This window comes from Patagioenas fasciata, chromosome 16 (genome assembly GCF_037038585.1).
Source record: "Patagioenas fasciata isolate bPatFas1 chromosome 16, bPatFas1.hap1, whole genome shotgun sequence".
In the NCBI taxonomy this organism is placed as follows: domain Eukaryota; kingdom Metazoa; phylum Chordata; class Aves; order Columbiformes; family Columbidae; genus Patagioenas; species Patagioenas fasciata.
Genome location: NC_092535.1, coordinates 1910961 through 1924079, shown reverse-complemented (window position 1 = coordinate 1924079; position 13119 = coordinate 1910961).

Here is a 13119-nt window from a genome sequence, read left to right as displayed (position 1 = left end):
TTTACTCCCCGTTCATTCTGTGACTCAAAGCAACACTGAACTGCTCTTAATGTCAGAGGTATAATTTAGATGTCATTTTTTTTGTGTGAACTCTCACAGTCGGGAAATTACCTGTACGTTTATTATGGTTTAACTTTCTGAGGTCTTGCCTTAGCTTTCCAAACACTTCTCCGCTAAGGCGAACAGTTACTGCTCAGGATAGCGAACCAGGATTAATGCAGAGTGAATGCTGCACAGCTCTGAACAAAGAATTTACACCTTGAGCCGTGTCTGCTTCAACACTTGGAACACAAATGTTTAAGTTGTCACTCAATAAAGAGGAATTATTTGTTTGCAGGTTTTTAATTAAGATATTGATAAACAAACAAATGTACCAAATATGCCCAAGTGGGGATTAGAGGTTCCCCATAACAATGATGCTCAAATTAGGGTATAAATTGAATCTTGTTAAAATCCATCGGTTTTTGTCCCTGGTCAAGGTTCCTGCTTTGGGAAATGAGAGTGACTTTGCACAGTAATGCAAGCTCTGCTCCCAGCTAAACCAATGCTCACAGACCCCTGCGCGGGAGAGACCTTTGGCCCAGTATTTGCAGAAGTAGATTGCGGAGGGGAAAAGCCGTTCTTGGGGCTTTGCCTGATCCCTGTGGCTGGAATGTTGCTTTGTGATCTTGTTGCTACTTGGTGAATAAATTGGAGCATAAATAATGTCTATATGTTCTTGGATCACCTCTGTCACTAGGCTAATGCAAATATTCCTCGAATATGCTATTGACAAACAAGCACTATTCATCAATAACTATAACATTTGTAGTGTTTATAGCACTTTCCCACATTCAACGCTCACCTCCTGTTTCCTTGTCAGATTCAAACCTGAACTTGCTGAAGCCAATTGCTTCGTATTCACTTTCTGAGGTCAGGGCCCGTATCAGCAAAATTCTTCCTGTTTGTTCCATGATTGTAAAGCCCTAAATGTTTCCTAAATATCTATATACTCTGATATCCTGTCTTCCACACTTTCCTGAAGCAGTCATTATCAAAGAGACAAAGCCTGTATTGAATGACACTTCCCCAGGGTATTATCTCAGATTGAGGAAAATGGGAACATAGAGAGTTCCTGATATTATATATTCAGGTCATCACAACTAATTGCTTTCAAGAACTTGTCCCTTTTAAACCCACCTATACGTTGGGTCCCACAGCACCCCACGGCAATGATTTCCACTATTTAATTTCCTATGGGGTAGACAACTTCTTACTTTCAGATAATTCAATATGGGTCCCACTGTTTTTTACCTTACAATGAATAAATGAATGGTTGTTCCTGAGCATCTTTTCCATGTGCTCTTGATTTTAGGACCCTGTATCAGAACTCCCCTAACAGTTTTTTCTCCACGATAAAATTCTTATGTATTTAACTATCCTATTACTCGATGCTCCTATGGAAGCCGCTCACAACTCCGATGCTTTAAAGCTGTCTTTCTAAATTTTCTGGTCCTCCAATATCTTTTCTGAAAGGAGAATATTAGGACTGCTTGCAATATTTAAGATGCTGCAGAGGGAATTTATACACTGGTAAAATGACTTTTTCTGTTTGGCGTCTCATCTGATGGTCGCTGGCATTCTCGTTACATTTTTTATCATCCCTGATTGCTGAGCTGATGATGTTTTTAAAGAACTGCATGCATGGCTCCAGGATCTTTCCTGAGCAGCACAGGTGATGGACACAGCCAGGGCTCCAACATAGGGCTCGTTTGCACCAGTTCACATTTCTTGCCACTGAATTCCCTGACATTGCAACTTGCTCAGTTATTTGGGTGGCAGTTCCAGGACACCTTTCCGCCAGCAGCGAAGAAAATGCATGAACGCCTCGCGTTATCTGCAAACATCTTCATGGTGTTAATTGCCCTGTTTTCCAGATTGCTGATGAACACACTGAACTGCACCAGCCCACGTCCCCATGGGGCTCTCCTGCCAACCCCCCTGCCCAGGTGAGACCATCCATTTGTTCCTGTCCTTTGTTTCCCATCTCAAAACTGATCATCTAGGCCATGCCACTGGCTAGGAGCCCACAGCGTGTTTGTGGTCTTGAAAACTTGCATTCAGCTGAAAGACAGGGAGAGATTACCAGGGGAAAAAAAAAAAAATCTTGTTGGAATTAAATATTAAAAAATACTTTATAGATGGTTTTTCCATCATTCTCACATCTTCCTTTGCCTTGTCCTCAGTATGTTGAAAGGCTGGTGCTGATACAAGCACCTGAGATAGCACACTTAGCAGCTGGCCAGACTGGGAGCCCTGTTCTACCAACCACAGAAAAGAAACTCGCACAGGGACTACACTGCTATTTAAAGATAAGCTATCAGCACATTTTAACCCCCATTTACTATCTGAGAGGGATAAACATCTCCTTGTAGAGAAGGGAAAAAAAAAACCCAGTATACTAAATTCAAAGATTCAGAGAAGATTGAGTTTGCTGGGTTTTCTTTGTTTACTCGGTTTTGGTGCGAGTTTGGTGGCCGGTGTTTGCAGCCGCGTTCAGCAGCATTGAAATGAAGCAGTTTACGCCTATGAACTACGCACTTGCTCTTGCACGGAGCTACTCGCTCTCTGCATTTGGGGTGTGCAAGGGCCTTTGTGCTGAAGGGTTCTGCTTGCAGAAACACCGAAATGTGTGTGATTAACCAGGCTGAGTGAAGCCTGGACATGGATGAAGTCGGTGCTCTGGAAACCTTGGCCATGAAACACTCCACTGCTACAACTTCCCTCCCCAGCAGTGGATGGGGCAGGTGTCTCCACACCTTCCATCCCCGCACCCCTCGGGCATCGCGGCTCTGCCTCCAAACCAAGCACCCCCAGACATCATTTGGGGCTGTATTTCTGAAGAAAGGGGTGAGGGGGATAAGCAAGACCTGCCACATGTACTCAAATGTGATTTAATTGTGCTGTGCAAACGGGTTTCCCCGTGTTGAAGTCTGCTTGTGCCTGTGTTCACGTGGAGCAGGGGTGGATTCTTAACACAAGCAAAGAACTTGCAGACCCTGGTTTCTGCAAACGCGGCCCCCGTGAACGTAATCAACGTTGTGCAGAACCGCTGAAATCGAAAACAAAGCCAGAATGATCATTGTGCTAAGTCTGGGCTCCTCATTGTTCGTTGAATTACATCAGTGTTTTCTTTAGTTGCACAGTCAGCTGGCAAAGGTTGGTTTGAAATCTCGAGACTCTCTCTCCCTTTCCAGGGTAAAGCGGCGGTGCGGGCTCTGCTGGGGCTGGGATGTGGTGGGACAGATGGGGCTCAGCCAGCCCGGAGCCCACGAGGAAAGGCTGCAATGCCTCCATGGGAAAAAATACCCTGCTTCCTTGGGCTTTGGTTGGTTGAGTCTGTTCTTTTGTTGTGGGGTTTTTTAGTGGTGTTTTTTGGGTTTATTTAGGAGGGTGTTTAACTTGCAGAAACTATTTTATCTGCTTAAAAAAGAAAAAAAACAAACCTTTAAGACTTATTGTCTGGAGAATCCCCTTCCCCAGCTTATGACCATAATGAAGTATTGTGTTTTACTGGTGTTTTATTAAGGTGATCCCATGTAACAAAAGTCTTGCTTTCTCCAAAGACTCCTGGGATGCAGAGCGAGCAGCAACTGGCACAGCCTGAACTCTCAGGTGCTTCTACCTGTGGCAAAGTACTGTGTTCAGTTTTGGGGCCCTCATCATAAGAAGGACATTGAAATACTAGAGAGAGTGCAGAGAAGGGAACGGAGCTGGTGAGGGGCTGGAGCACAAGTGTGATGGGAGCGGCTGAGGGACCTGGGGGGTTCAGCTGGAGAACAGGAGCTGAGGGGAGACCGTCTGATCTCTGAACTGCCTGAAAGGAGCTTGGAGCCAGGGGGGGTCGGGCTCTGCTCCCCAGGAACAAGCGCCAGGAGCAGAGGAAACGGCCTCAAGTTGTGCCAGGGGAGGTTGAGGTTGGATCTGGGGAACAATTTCTTCCCCAAAGGGCTGTGGGGCATTGGAACAGGCTGCCCAGGGCAGTGCTGGAGTCACCAGCCCTAGAGGGGTTTAGAAGGTGTTTAGACGAGGTTCTCAGGGACATGGGTTAATGCCAGAGTTAGGTTATGGTTGGACTTGATGATCCTGAGGGTCTCTTCCAACCAAAATCATTCTATGGTTCTACAATTCTAAAACCCCAGAGCCTTGTTCCCCCACCTGCTGTAAAGGTGAATGGCTGTTGTGTCAGCGCAATGTGGGATCCCCTGAAATACCCCCTGGAATATCAGGATGGCATAAATCCTTCTTTCTGCTTCTCCATTCGCATACAAAGTCCTTCAGCATCTGTGAGAACAGGAGTGACTGGATGCTTCACGTTCCCAGCATGGACTTGCTGCTTCGATTTGGGGTGTGGAGGTCTTGTATAGCCATGGGGAGAAGCTGGCCAAGGTGAAACTCAACCCAGAAGACCAAGGAGAGGAGGGAGAAGTAAAAGACATGATGGAGAAAGGGCACTGAGGGACTATTGGGAGCAGCAGCACTGGGTAGGGGAGGAAAACCAGGGACAGAGACTAAAAGGAGGAAGAGTGTGGGTTGTGGTTTGGGGTATTTTAATGAGGTGCCCAGAGCTGAGAACCAAGGTCTCTGCAGCTGGGCCTAGGGCAGAAGGGGCTCATCCTCAGACAGCGATGGGAGGAGGTATCTTCTTGGAGAAAACTGAATTTATCAGCGTTAAACAATTAGTGTGTTGCAGTAATTTTGCAACTTCTTTCTGCAAGAGAAAGAGAGGAGGGGGGAGCAGATTGAAAACATTCAAAAAAATCTCATTTTAACATTTTAAAAAATGAGACACTTTCGGTTTTCACTTTGAAAGAAGGGCCCTGTTTCCTGTCTAATGTAATTATCTCGAGATACAGAGAGCAGGAAGTAACCTGACACTTAGCTGAGAGTTTTGTTTCAGGAGGAGGACGTTTTGGGGGGGTTAACCCATGATAATTCCCCACACCCTCCCTGCCATCGCTGGAGTCTTTAGTTCTGCCATTGAGATGAAAACCCATTATTTGTCCAGCTCAGCTAATAACACGGACCAGCATTTCCATGGGCAGCAGGAGCCCTGGAGGAAAGCTGCCAAAAGCCGGGGGAGCCAGAGCTCCTCAGAGTGCCAAATGCTTTAGCGAAGCCATTACAAGTGCCTGATGTTCGACTTGTGTCAGACCCCTGCTCTCCCTCCTTTAGCCCCGCAAGGACGATGACAAACCATCTGAAGAAGAAGGAGTCATCCCAGGTCAGGCTGAAATAGCTACAAACTGCTGATAAACTCTAGGTTTGTTAACATTCTTGGTTTTGAAAAGGTGGCTTTCTGTCACTGGGGTAGTATTTTATACCTATATAGATAGAGGAAGCTGAGATATAATTTTAGCCTTGATTCTTAATGTGATAATATTTGTTGTCGAGTAGGGGTGTAGCACGTGTTGATGTGTGGGAACGCATGCAAATATGTTTTTAAAGTGCAGCATGTGTCCCTAACTCCAGATCAGAGGCCACCTTGGGGAATTGCCAGCCTGCCATGAAATGCCCTGGGATGATACGTTGGGTGAAAGCAAAAGCAGAGGCCCTGGAAACACCAGCAAAAATCGCAGCGATGAAACTGAGCTAAAACGAATTTTGACACTTAATCCTGGATCAACTGCAAATGTCACAATAGATAATTTTTTCTTGTCGCCTTGGCAAAGCGGAGCCGCATGAAACTGGTTAAAAGAACCAAAGTAATTAGTAAGGTCGGTCGCCAGTGTCCTCGCTGGGCGGAGGGCGAGCACAGGAGCTCCCTCACCCCACCGAAACACGGAACGAGTTTAGAGGAAGAAGTCAACTACTGCAAGCTCAGGAGATCATTTATAAACCAAAAATCACTCTCTGCTGCATTGAAGAGCCTGAGAGATGCTCTCAGAAAGATTAATCTTCTGGGTTGAGGAGGGGAGCGTCAGCTTCGCCCCTCGAAATGAACCGGCGAGATGATTCAATTGCATCACTTTCAGAGCGTGAGCCCGAGATATTCATTCAAAGCATAGTTATAAGAAATGACTCCTTTACTTTAGGAGGAAGAATACTGAAGAAACTGTTAAACTTGGTCACAGTATGTGACATCCTTGAAATCAAAGGCAATACTTCTTCTCAGCAGCCGCAGAGTAAAATTAAAGATATGAAACCAAATTCATCTCTGGTGTAATATTCCTGTCAGTGGCCGGGGAGGCACCTGGGATTAATTTCTGCTATTACAAAAGTGGCAAAAATTGTTTGGAATGTGTTTTGTAACACTTAGTTACAGAAACCTTATTCACTGAGTGTCCCATGTGTGTGAAATTGCTCTGAGCTCTGCCTCACCTGGGATGAGATACGGGGCTGATTGCAGCCCAGGGGGTGACTCCCACCCCCTTCACATGGGCAAAAGGTGGGAAGCTGCTAGAATTTACTGATTTCTCATGTAGAATTTAAATACCTCCATTGGGGGATTGGTGGTTGAGGTGGGAATGTGGAGCTTGGCATGGCCGCCTTGGTGAAGGGGCAGGTCCTGAGCTGACCACAGGATTTGGGGGCTGGATTACAGGCTCATTGCCCTGGGCCAGCGTGTCACTGGCAGAGTTGAGCATTGCCTCCCCAAATTCTTGGGTTGTCCTGTGACACCCTCCCCAGATGCAGCAGAGCAAGCTCGCCCTCTCTGTTCATGCAAGCCTTCTCTTTTTGTTTGGGGTAAAGCCTGGAAACTCAAATCTGTGCAAGACAAGGTCTGTGTTCACACTCCTGGCCATAACCCACTTCTTTGCCTGTGGAAAGCTTACATTTTCCTGGAGGAAATATAAATGTCAGCATGGAGTGCTGGTGCTTGCCAAGCTGAGGCAGCACTGGCCCAAACCCCCTTGAGATGCGTCTGGTCCTCATCTCCAGACAACCCCAGGCACCTGCTCGTCCCTCCTCTCTCTTTTGTAGCCTCCCTCATCTTGCTGCCCCGATTTGCGTGAGCATCCCTGGCCAGGTCAGGTTTAAGCAAGCACGCACCATTCAGATGGTCTTCTCCCATGTAGCAGCACTAGGGAGGAGGAGAAGCTGTTACAGGTCCCTGTGAAACAGGGATACCAGACAGCCAAATGATCATAGAATCATTTAGGTTGGAAAAGACCTTTCAAATCATCAGGTTCAACCATTAAGCTGACACCGTTAAGTCCACTGCTAACCCATGTCCCTAGGAACCTCACCTACATGTTTTAAACCCCTCCAGGGCTGGTGACTCCAGCACTGCCCTGGGCAGCCTGTTCCAATGCCCCACAGCCCTTTCTGGGAATACATTTTTCCTAATATCTAATCTAAACCTCCAAATAATGTATGAATAATGTCCAGAGGCAAGTGTGAACTCAGGACAGATGTGAATACAGAGCCTGCAGTTGGGGCTTTTCACACAAGCAGCCTCCACCTGGCCTCCCAACTCTGCATCTGGTGAGTGAATTCATTTTCTGCAGAGCTGCCCTGCACCTTGGAGAAGGGGCTGTGCTGGTCACTTGGTGCTTCGGAAAATCAGGAATGTTTTTTGATACGGGTTTAAGGAGGTGAACTTAAGAACAAGACTGTCACTGCTTTTATTAGTAAAAAGATTTCACCTTGAGTGTTGAAGCTTCTGACCGGCAGAAACAATACAATCGGAGAGAATAAATCTGCTAACAAACCACGAAACGCTCTCCTCTTGCCACATCACATTTCCTAAACTGAGCCCAGCTTGCCACGGCACTCCGAAACAGCAACCACCGACGCAGTCCTGAGCCGGCTCTGCAGCCCATCAGCTGTCATTCTCAGGCCCATGTGTTGATGTTGCCCCCCCAAAGAAAACAGATTTACCAGGAAAACTCAGGAAGCGGTGGCCTCATGCAAATGCTTGTGCCCCTGAGCACTGTTGCCATCTCCCTGCAACGCTGGGCCGGCCATGGGGTGCTCTGCCAGCACGTGGCACCCTCACCTCGCAAGGACCTGAGCTGTTCTGCTGAGGTTCTTGCCCTCTGCTGCCAAATCTCCCCCCAGAGTTAAACAATTCAGTAATTGGTGCGGCTACATTCACTACGTTTATCATTCCATAAAAAGAAAGTCAGGTGAGGATCTCATGGGTTCCGCTGACCCGCAGCTCCATTTGGGTAATACCCTGCGAGGAGGGATGGGGTTTGATGTATCAAGGTACCCGAGCACTTGAACCATCTTGAACATGGGAAGAAACTTGCTGATGTATTTTACAGTATTTGGATTTTTGTGTTCAATATATTCACGTTAATGGAGATATTACAGAGGGAAAATTATTTACTTATAAGCATCAGCCAGTTTGGTATCTGACCAAAGAACAACAGATATTTTCCCTCGGGTAGAAGAACAATGTAAGTTGATGTGCAAGTATCCTTAATGCTTCTGTGTCACGTTTCAGCTTGTTTTGTTTTGTTATATTTGGGTTTCTGGAACGTTTTATCCTATCAATGACATTAATTACAGAGTAATTGCCTTGGTAGCATGTAACAACTCTCCTCTTCTTTAAATAGATTTTCACACAATGTGTAAACTTTGCTGTATATGTGCTACATTCCTTGTGTCACGAAATAATGTGTAGACAAAATAATGTTTTTCCTGTCAGAAATTCAATGGGCATCTAAAGCAAAGTGACAGGTGGTTAAATAGCTGCATTTAAAGGATGTCAAGAAGAGTTTTTGGACAGGTACCAAATCCCAATGCCAAAAAGAAGGCCTAATACCATCTGTTTTGTTAGCAAAGAGATGCAATTCTACATTAGATTTTAAACGACACGAAATGTCAAATTCATAACCTTGATTTGTGGGTCAAATCAAGCTTATCTGCGTTGTGGATGTTTTTATTTACTTGCACGGTTCCTGACCCAGCGCCCACGCAGGTAAAGGAACGGGCATTCAGTCAGACCCCTTTTAAAGTAATAGGAAGCTCTTGAGCTGCATTTAATTTTGTTTTGTATTACATGTAAATCCAGACGCAATGTGGATTTAATTAATCCAATTTCATTGCATTTTAATGTACACATTTGCATTGTGTTTATTGGCAATTGGGTTTATCCATTTGTTCAGCATTTTTATGACCAATGAAACTACTGAACGTTTAGAGATCTGTATATTTCCTAGCAGGAATGAGGAGTGTAGCTCTGAATTAAATAGTTCTCAAGCACAAACTGGGGATAAGACTAAAATGTCAAAATATAGCTGCATAATACAGTGGGAAAAATGATATCAGCATTTTAAAGTAATAAACTGCATTGTGCTAAATTATTTTGAAAATCGTTTCAGCCTGCATTTTAGGTGGTATGTCAAAAGGAGGAGGACGACTCTGAAACAAAGAATGAAACTGAGATTCAGGCAGTTTTTCCTGCTACTAGAAGGTGCCTTTGAAATTATGATTGTTCAGGTTTAGCCTAATATTTAGAAATACTGTAGAGTTTTCTCTTCTTTGTGAGGAGTCTGTGTGGCTTAAATGCGATTGCTGAGATAATCATCCTGTGCTGTTTCTGTTCCAGGGCTAACGTTGGGCATGAAACGTGAGCTGTCGTGTTTGGAGCTTCTCTTTCAATGACCTGGCCAAAGCAACTACAGACATTTGGGGTTTGTGAGGAGTCAGTTGTGAAAAGAATTACAAGAACAGCATCTTTTCACTGCTGTGTTTAGCGGCTCGGCTCTATGAACGCTGCTGCTGAGGCGGTGCCACTGACTTTGCTGTCCCTTTGCTGTCCCTTTGCTGTCCCTTCAGCCACCCTGGACCACCCATCTCGCCTTTTGATGCCTGGCCAAAACACAAGGTCTTGGCTTGTTTGTGGATCCAGGGCATGTTTTGCTGATTGATGGCTGATCCATTGAGTCAAGTGGAAGATTTTCCTCTGCCCTAGCTCTCCTTGCAGTGAGAGATCCCCTCAAGGACGGTGCTTTGAGGTCTAACTGACCTGAATTATTCCTGCAGGTTATGTTTGTGCCAATAGTGGGTGCATGGGCTGATCCCTGCAATTCTTTGTGCTGCTGGGATGCTCCATGCTCAGCTGGTGATATCTAAGGCCAAGTGAGCTGAGTCTCTGGGGCTGGCAGGTGAGACCTGTCCAATGTGGGCATCCCTAGGAGAGAACAAGCGTGTTGTCACCATGAGGCTCAACATCCCCCTGTCCCAGTGACTCTGGAAAGCTGGGTTTTCCAGGGATGCTCAGCCGTCTTTCTGCCATCACCAGCCCTTTCTCTCTGACCTGCTGGGAAAGACTCAGAGATGGGACAGACACCAAAAAGTGGGGTCTGGGTGGAATTTAGATACCTGCATTCAAACTCATGAATGGGAGATTCCCCTACTTGAGAAAAATCCTAGTAGGTGCCTGAATTAAATCAGTTCCCCCCACTCAGATGACAGAAGTCCCAAAGAGAGACCTTCCAAGGGCATGAGGGCTCTTTGGAGTCATCTTCATCCCAAACCTGGCCAATGCCGGTTGTACCTTCGCAGAGTCCTCTTGGGGCAGTCTGGGAAGCCCATGCTGCTTGGGTAAAAGGTACCGTGTGTTGTACGCCTGCCAGGAAGAAGCTCTGCACCATTAATCCCTCTGCCTTGGTGGGGGGAGGTTGTACAAGGTTGGTCCTGTGCAGAGAGCCCTGGTCCAGGCTGCCCAGGGGGGTTGTGGAGTCTCCTTCTCTGCAGACATTCAAACCCGCCTGGACCCCTTCCTGTGGAACCTCAGCTGGGTGTTCCTGCTCCATGGGGGATTGCACTGGATGAGCTTTCCAGGGCCCTTCTAATCCCTAAATATTCTGTGATTCTGTGAGAGGGACACCAAAGTGCTAGAGAAAAGCAGGAGCTCAGATTAATCTGCCTGTCCTTGTAGACCCCCACTTGCTCCATGGGGGGACAAACCACCTTGAAACATGGGTAAAAACAGGCTGAGGAAGGATGTAAGAGCAGGTACAAGTTGGAGGCTTCCTGAACTCACGGCAAACCCAAGCAGGTGTTCCCAGCACAGAGCGGGAGGCCCCCGGTGCCAGGTCATTGCCTGGGAAGGGGAGCATCGCTCAGCTCCGGCGCGTTGTCTTCTCCTGGCAGCCCAACGAGTAGAAACGCCAAGAGCCGAGGTGAGCTGTAAGAACATTTGTTTGATGGAGAGCGTTTCCTCTGCCAGCTTCTCTTGGCATATATCAAAAAAAAAAAAAGAAAAAGGCATTTATGGATATTAATAGCAATAACACTTTGTGACGACGGGTTTTTCAGATCAGTCTCTGTTTGAGGTCTAACGAAGGCAGATGAATGTGCAAAGTTTGACAGGGCTGATTGTTGTAAATCTTGTGCTCCAGGGATCTGAGGAGGCATTAAGAAAACGCTTTGCTTGGGAAAGGCGAGCTTTTCAAATGGTTTGAATGGTCCTGCTGTGGTGTCTCGGGCACTGAAAAGGAATTGGGCTGCAAGTTTGGTGACAAAATGTGTTAATTTTTGTGGGAAACAACAGAATTAAATCCTGCTTTAAGTGAAAAAGCCAATTCAGCCATAACTGTAAGGCTGCTAGCAATGCCTCCACAATATATGAAATATAATAATTATGATAATTAATAAAGATAATAATACAGTAAAACCTTGCTAATTCATACTAATGATTCAGAGGCTGCTTACTAATTACTGAATTTTGTGGATAAACAAGCCAGAATAATGCATCATAAAATACACTTCGCTCCATTATTTTGACAACTCTCGTTTAGTTTTAATTATTTATACTTCATAATATACTCGTCACCGTACTTGAGAGGGTTTTACAAGAATAATGAAGCTGTAACAATTTGACACGTCAGTTCGGTATTTGCTGAAACGGGGAGGAAAATGAGCCCGTTCTGGCTGCGTGCAGATTGGGGAGAGTGTGGATCAGTTGAACATAGAGCTTCAAAGTTTAATGTAAAATATTCTATGTCTCTAAAAAGCCTTTGGCTGGGAGCCCTCAGAGCAGCTCACGTCCCGGAGAACTCGCGCGAGCTGACCTGCTCCATTGCTGAACACAGGAAGATCAATGCTGACCCTCCAGAAAAATAATGGTTTGAAAAATAATAATAAACATGAAGGAGTTTTTGTGCCCAAAATCAATTTTTATCCTCAGATCATTGTTTTTTTTCTACCACCACAAGGGCTAAAAGCTTCTTCTTAATTTAAACGAGAGTGATGATTTTTACACAACGGCTCGATTTGCAGAGCTGGCATTCCCTGGAAATCCCAGCCTGTGCCCCCCCTCCTGAGTTTGGCAGGAGTTGGCCACGCTCTTGCAATCGAAGAGGTTTATGGAAGAACTCAACATTTGTTCAGCTCAGTTTTCCAGCTACAGAGAGTCCTGGAGGGTGCGTGTTGCAATTGTGCCTTCATAGTCATGACGTTAAAAACGAGACAAAACATTTCCATCAGAAATCTGCCGAAAAACCTGACTCTGTCAGCCCTGTCCTGGCTGTCCGTGAGCATCTGGATCGACCGTGGTAACTTGCTGTATCTGGGAATAGAATAACAGACTGAAAAAATGGTCCATATTGAGCGTTATCTTCCACCGGGCAGTTTTCCGAAGCGGCCCGTTGTGAGATGCGCAGAAGGGAGCGGGAGCGCGCGGAGCCCTCGGTGTGGTGGAAAACGGGGGTGATCCCACACATCCCAGGGTTGTCCGCCCCCAAGCATCCTCCCTCCACACCTGCCGGATTTGGGCTTTCTGCCCTGCAAGCCGCAGTCTGTGAGGAGTCAGAGGGGGTGGCAGGGAGGGACAGCAGCTGCTGGGCCGTGGATGGGTGCTGCCCCTCCAGTGCAGGGTCTGTCAAGATGGAGCGGTGTAGAAAGCGGGGTGGCTGTAGGTCTCCACGCCTTGGGGAGCAGGAAGCCAACACCAGCGGCAGAGGCTTCGACCGACTTTTCTCCCCGGGTGGGAGAGCGCGTGGGGAGACACAGGCCTTTCAGAAGCGAGGTCTTGGTGTGGGGAGCCGTACATGGGGTGGATCGGGAGGAGCAAGGCATTTTCTTCAGGGAGTGGGCATTGTGCAGGGGTAAAAGAAGGCTGCGTGGCACTGTCCTGTGGCAGGAGGAGGAAACCGAGCACGGCGTTTCGGTGAGGGCTGG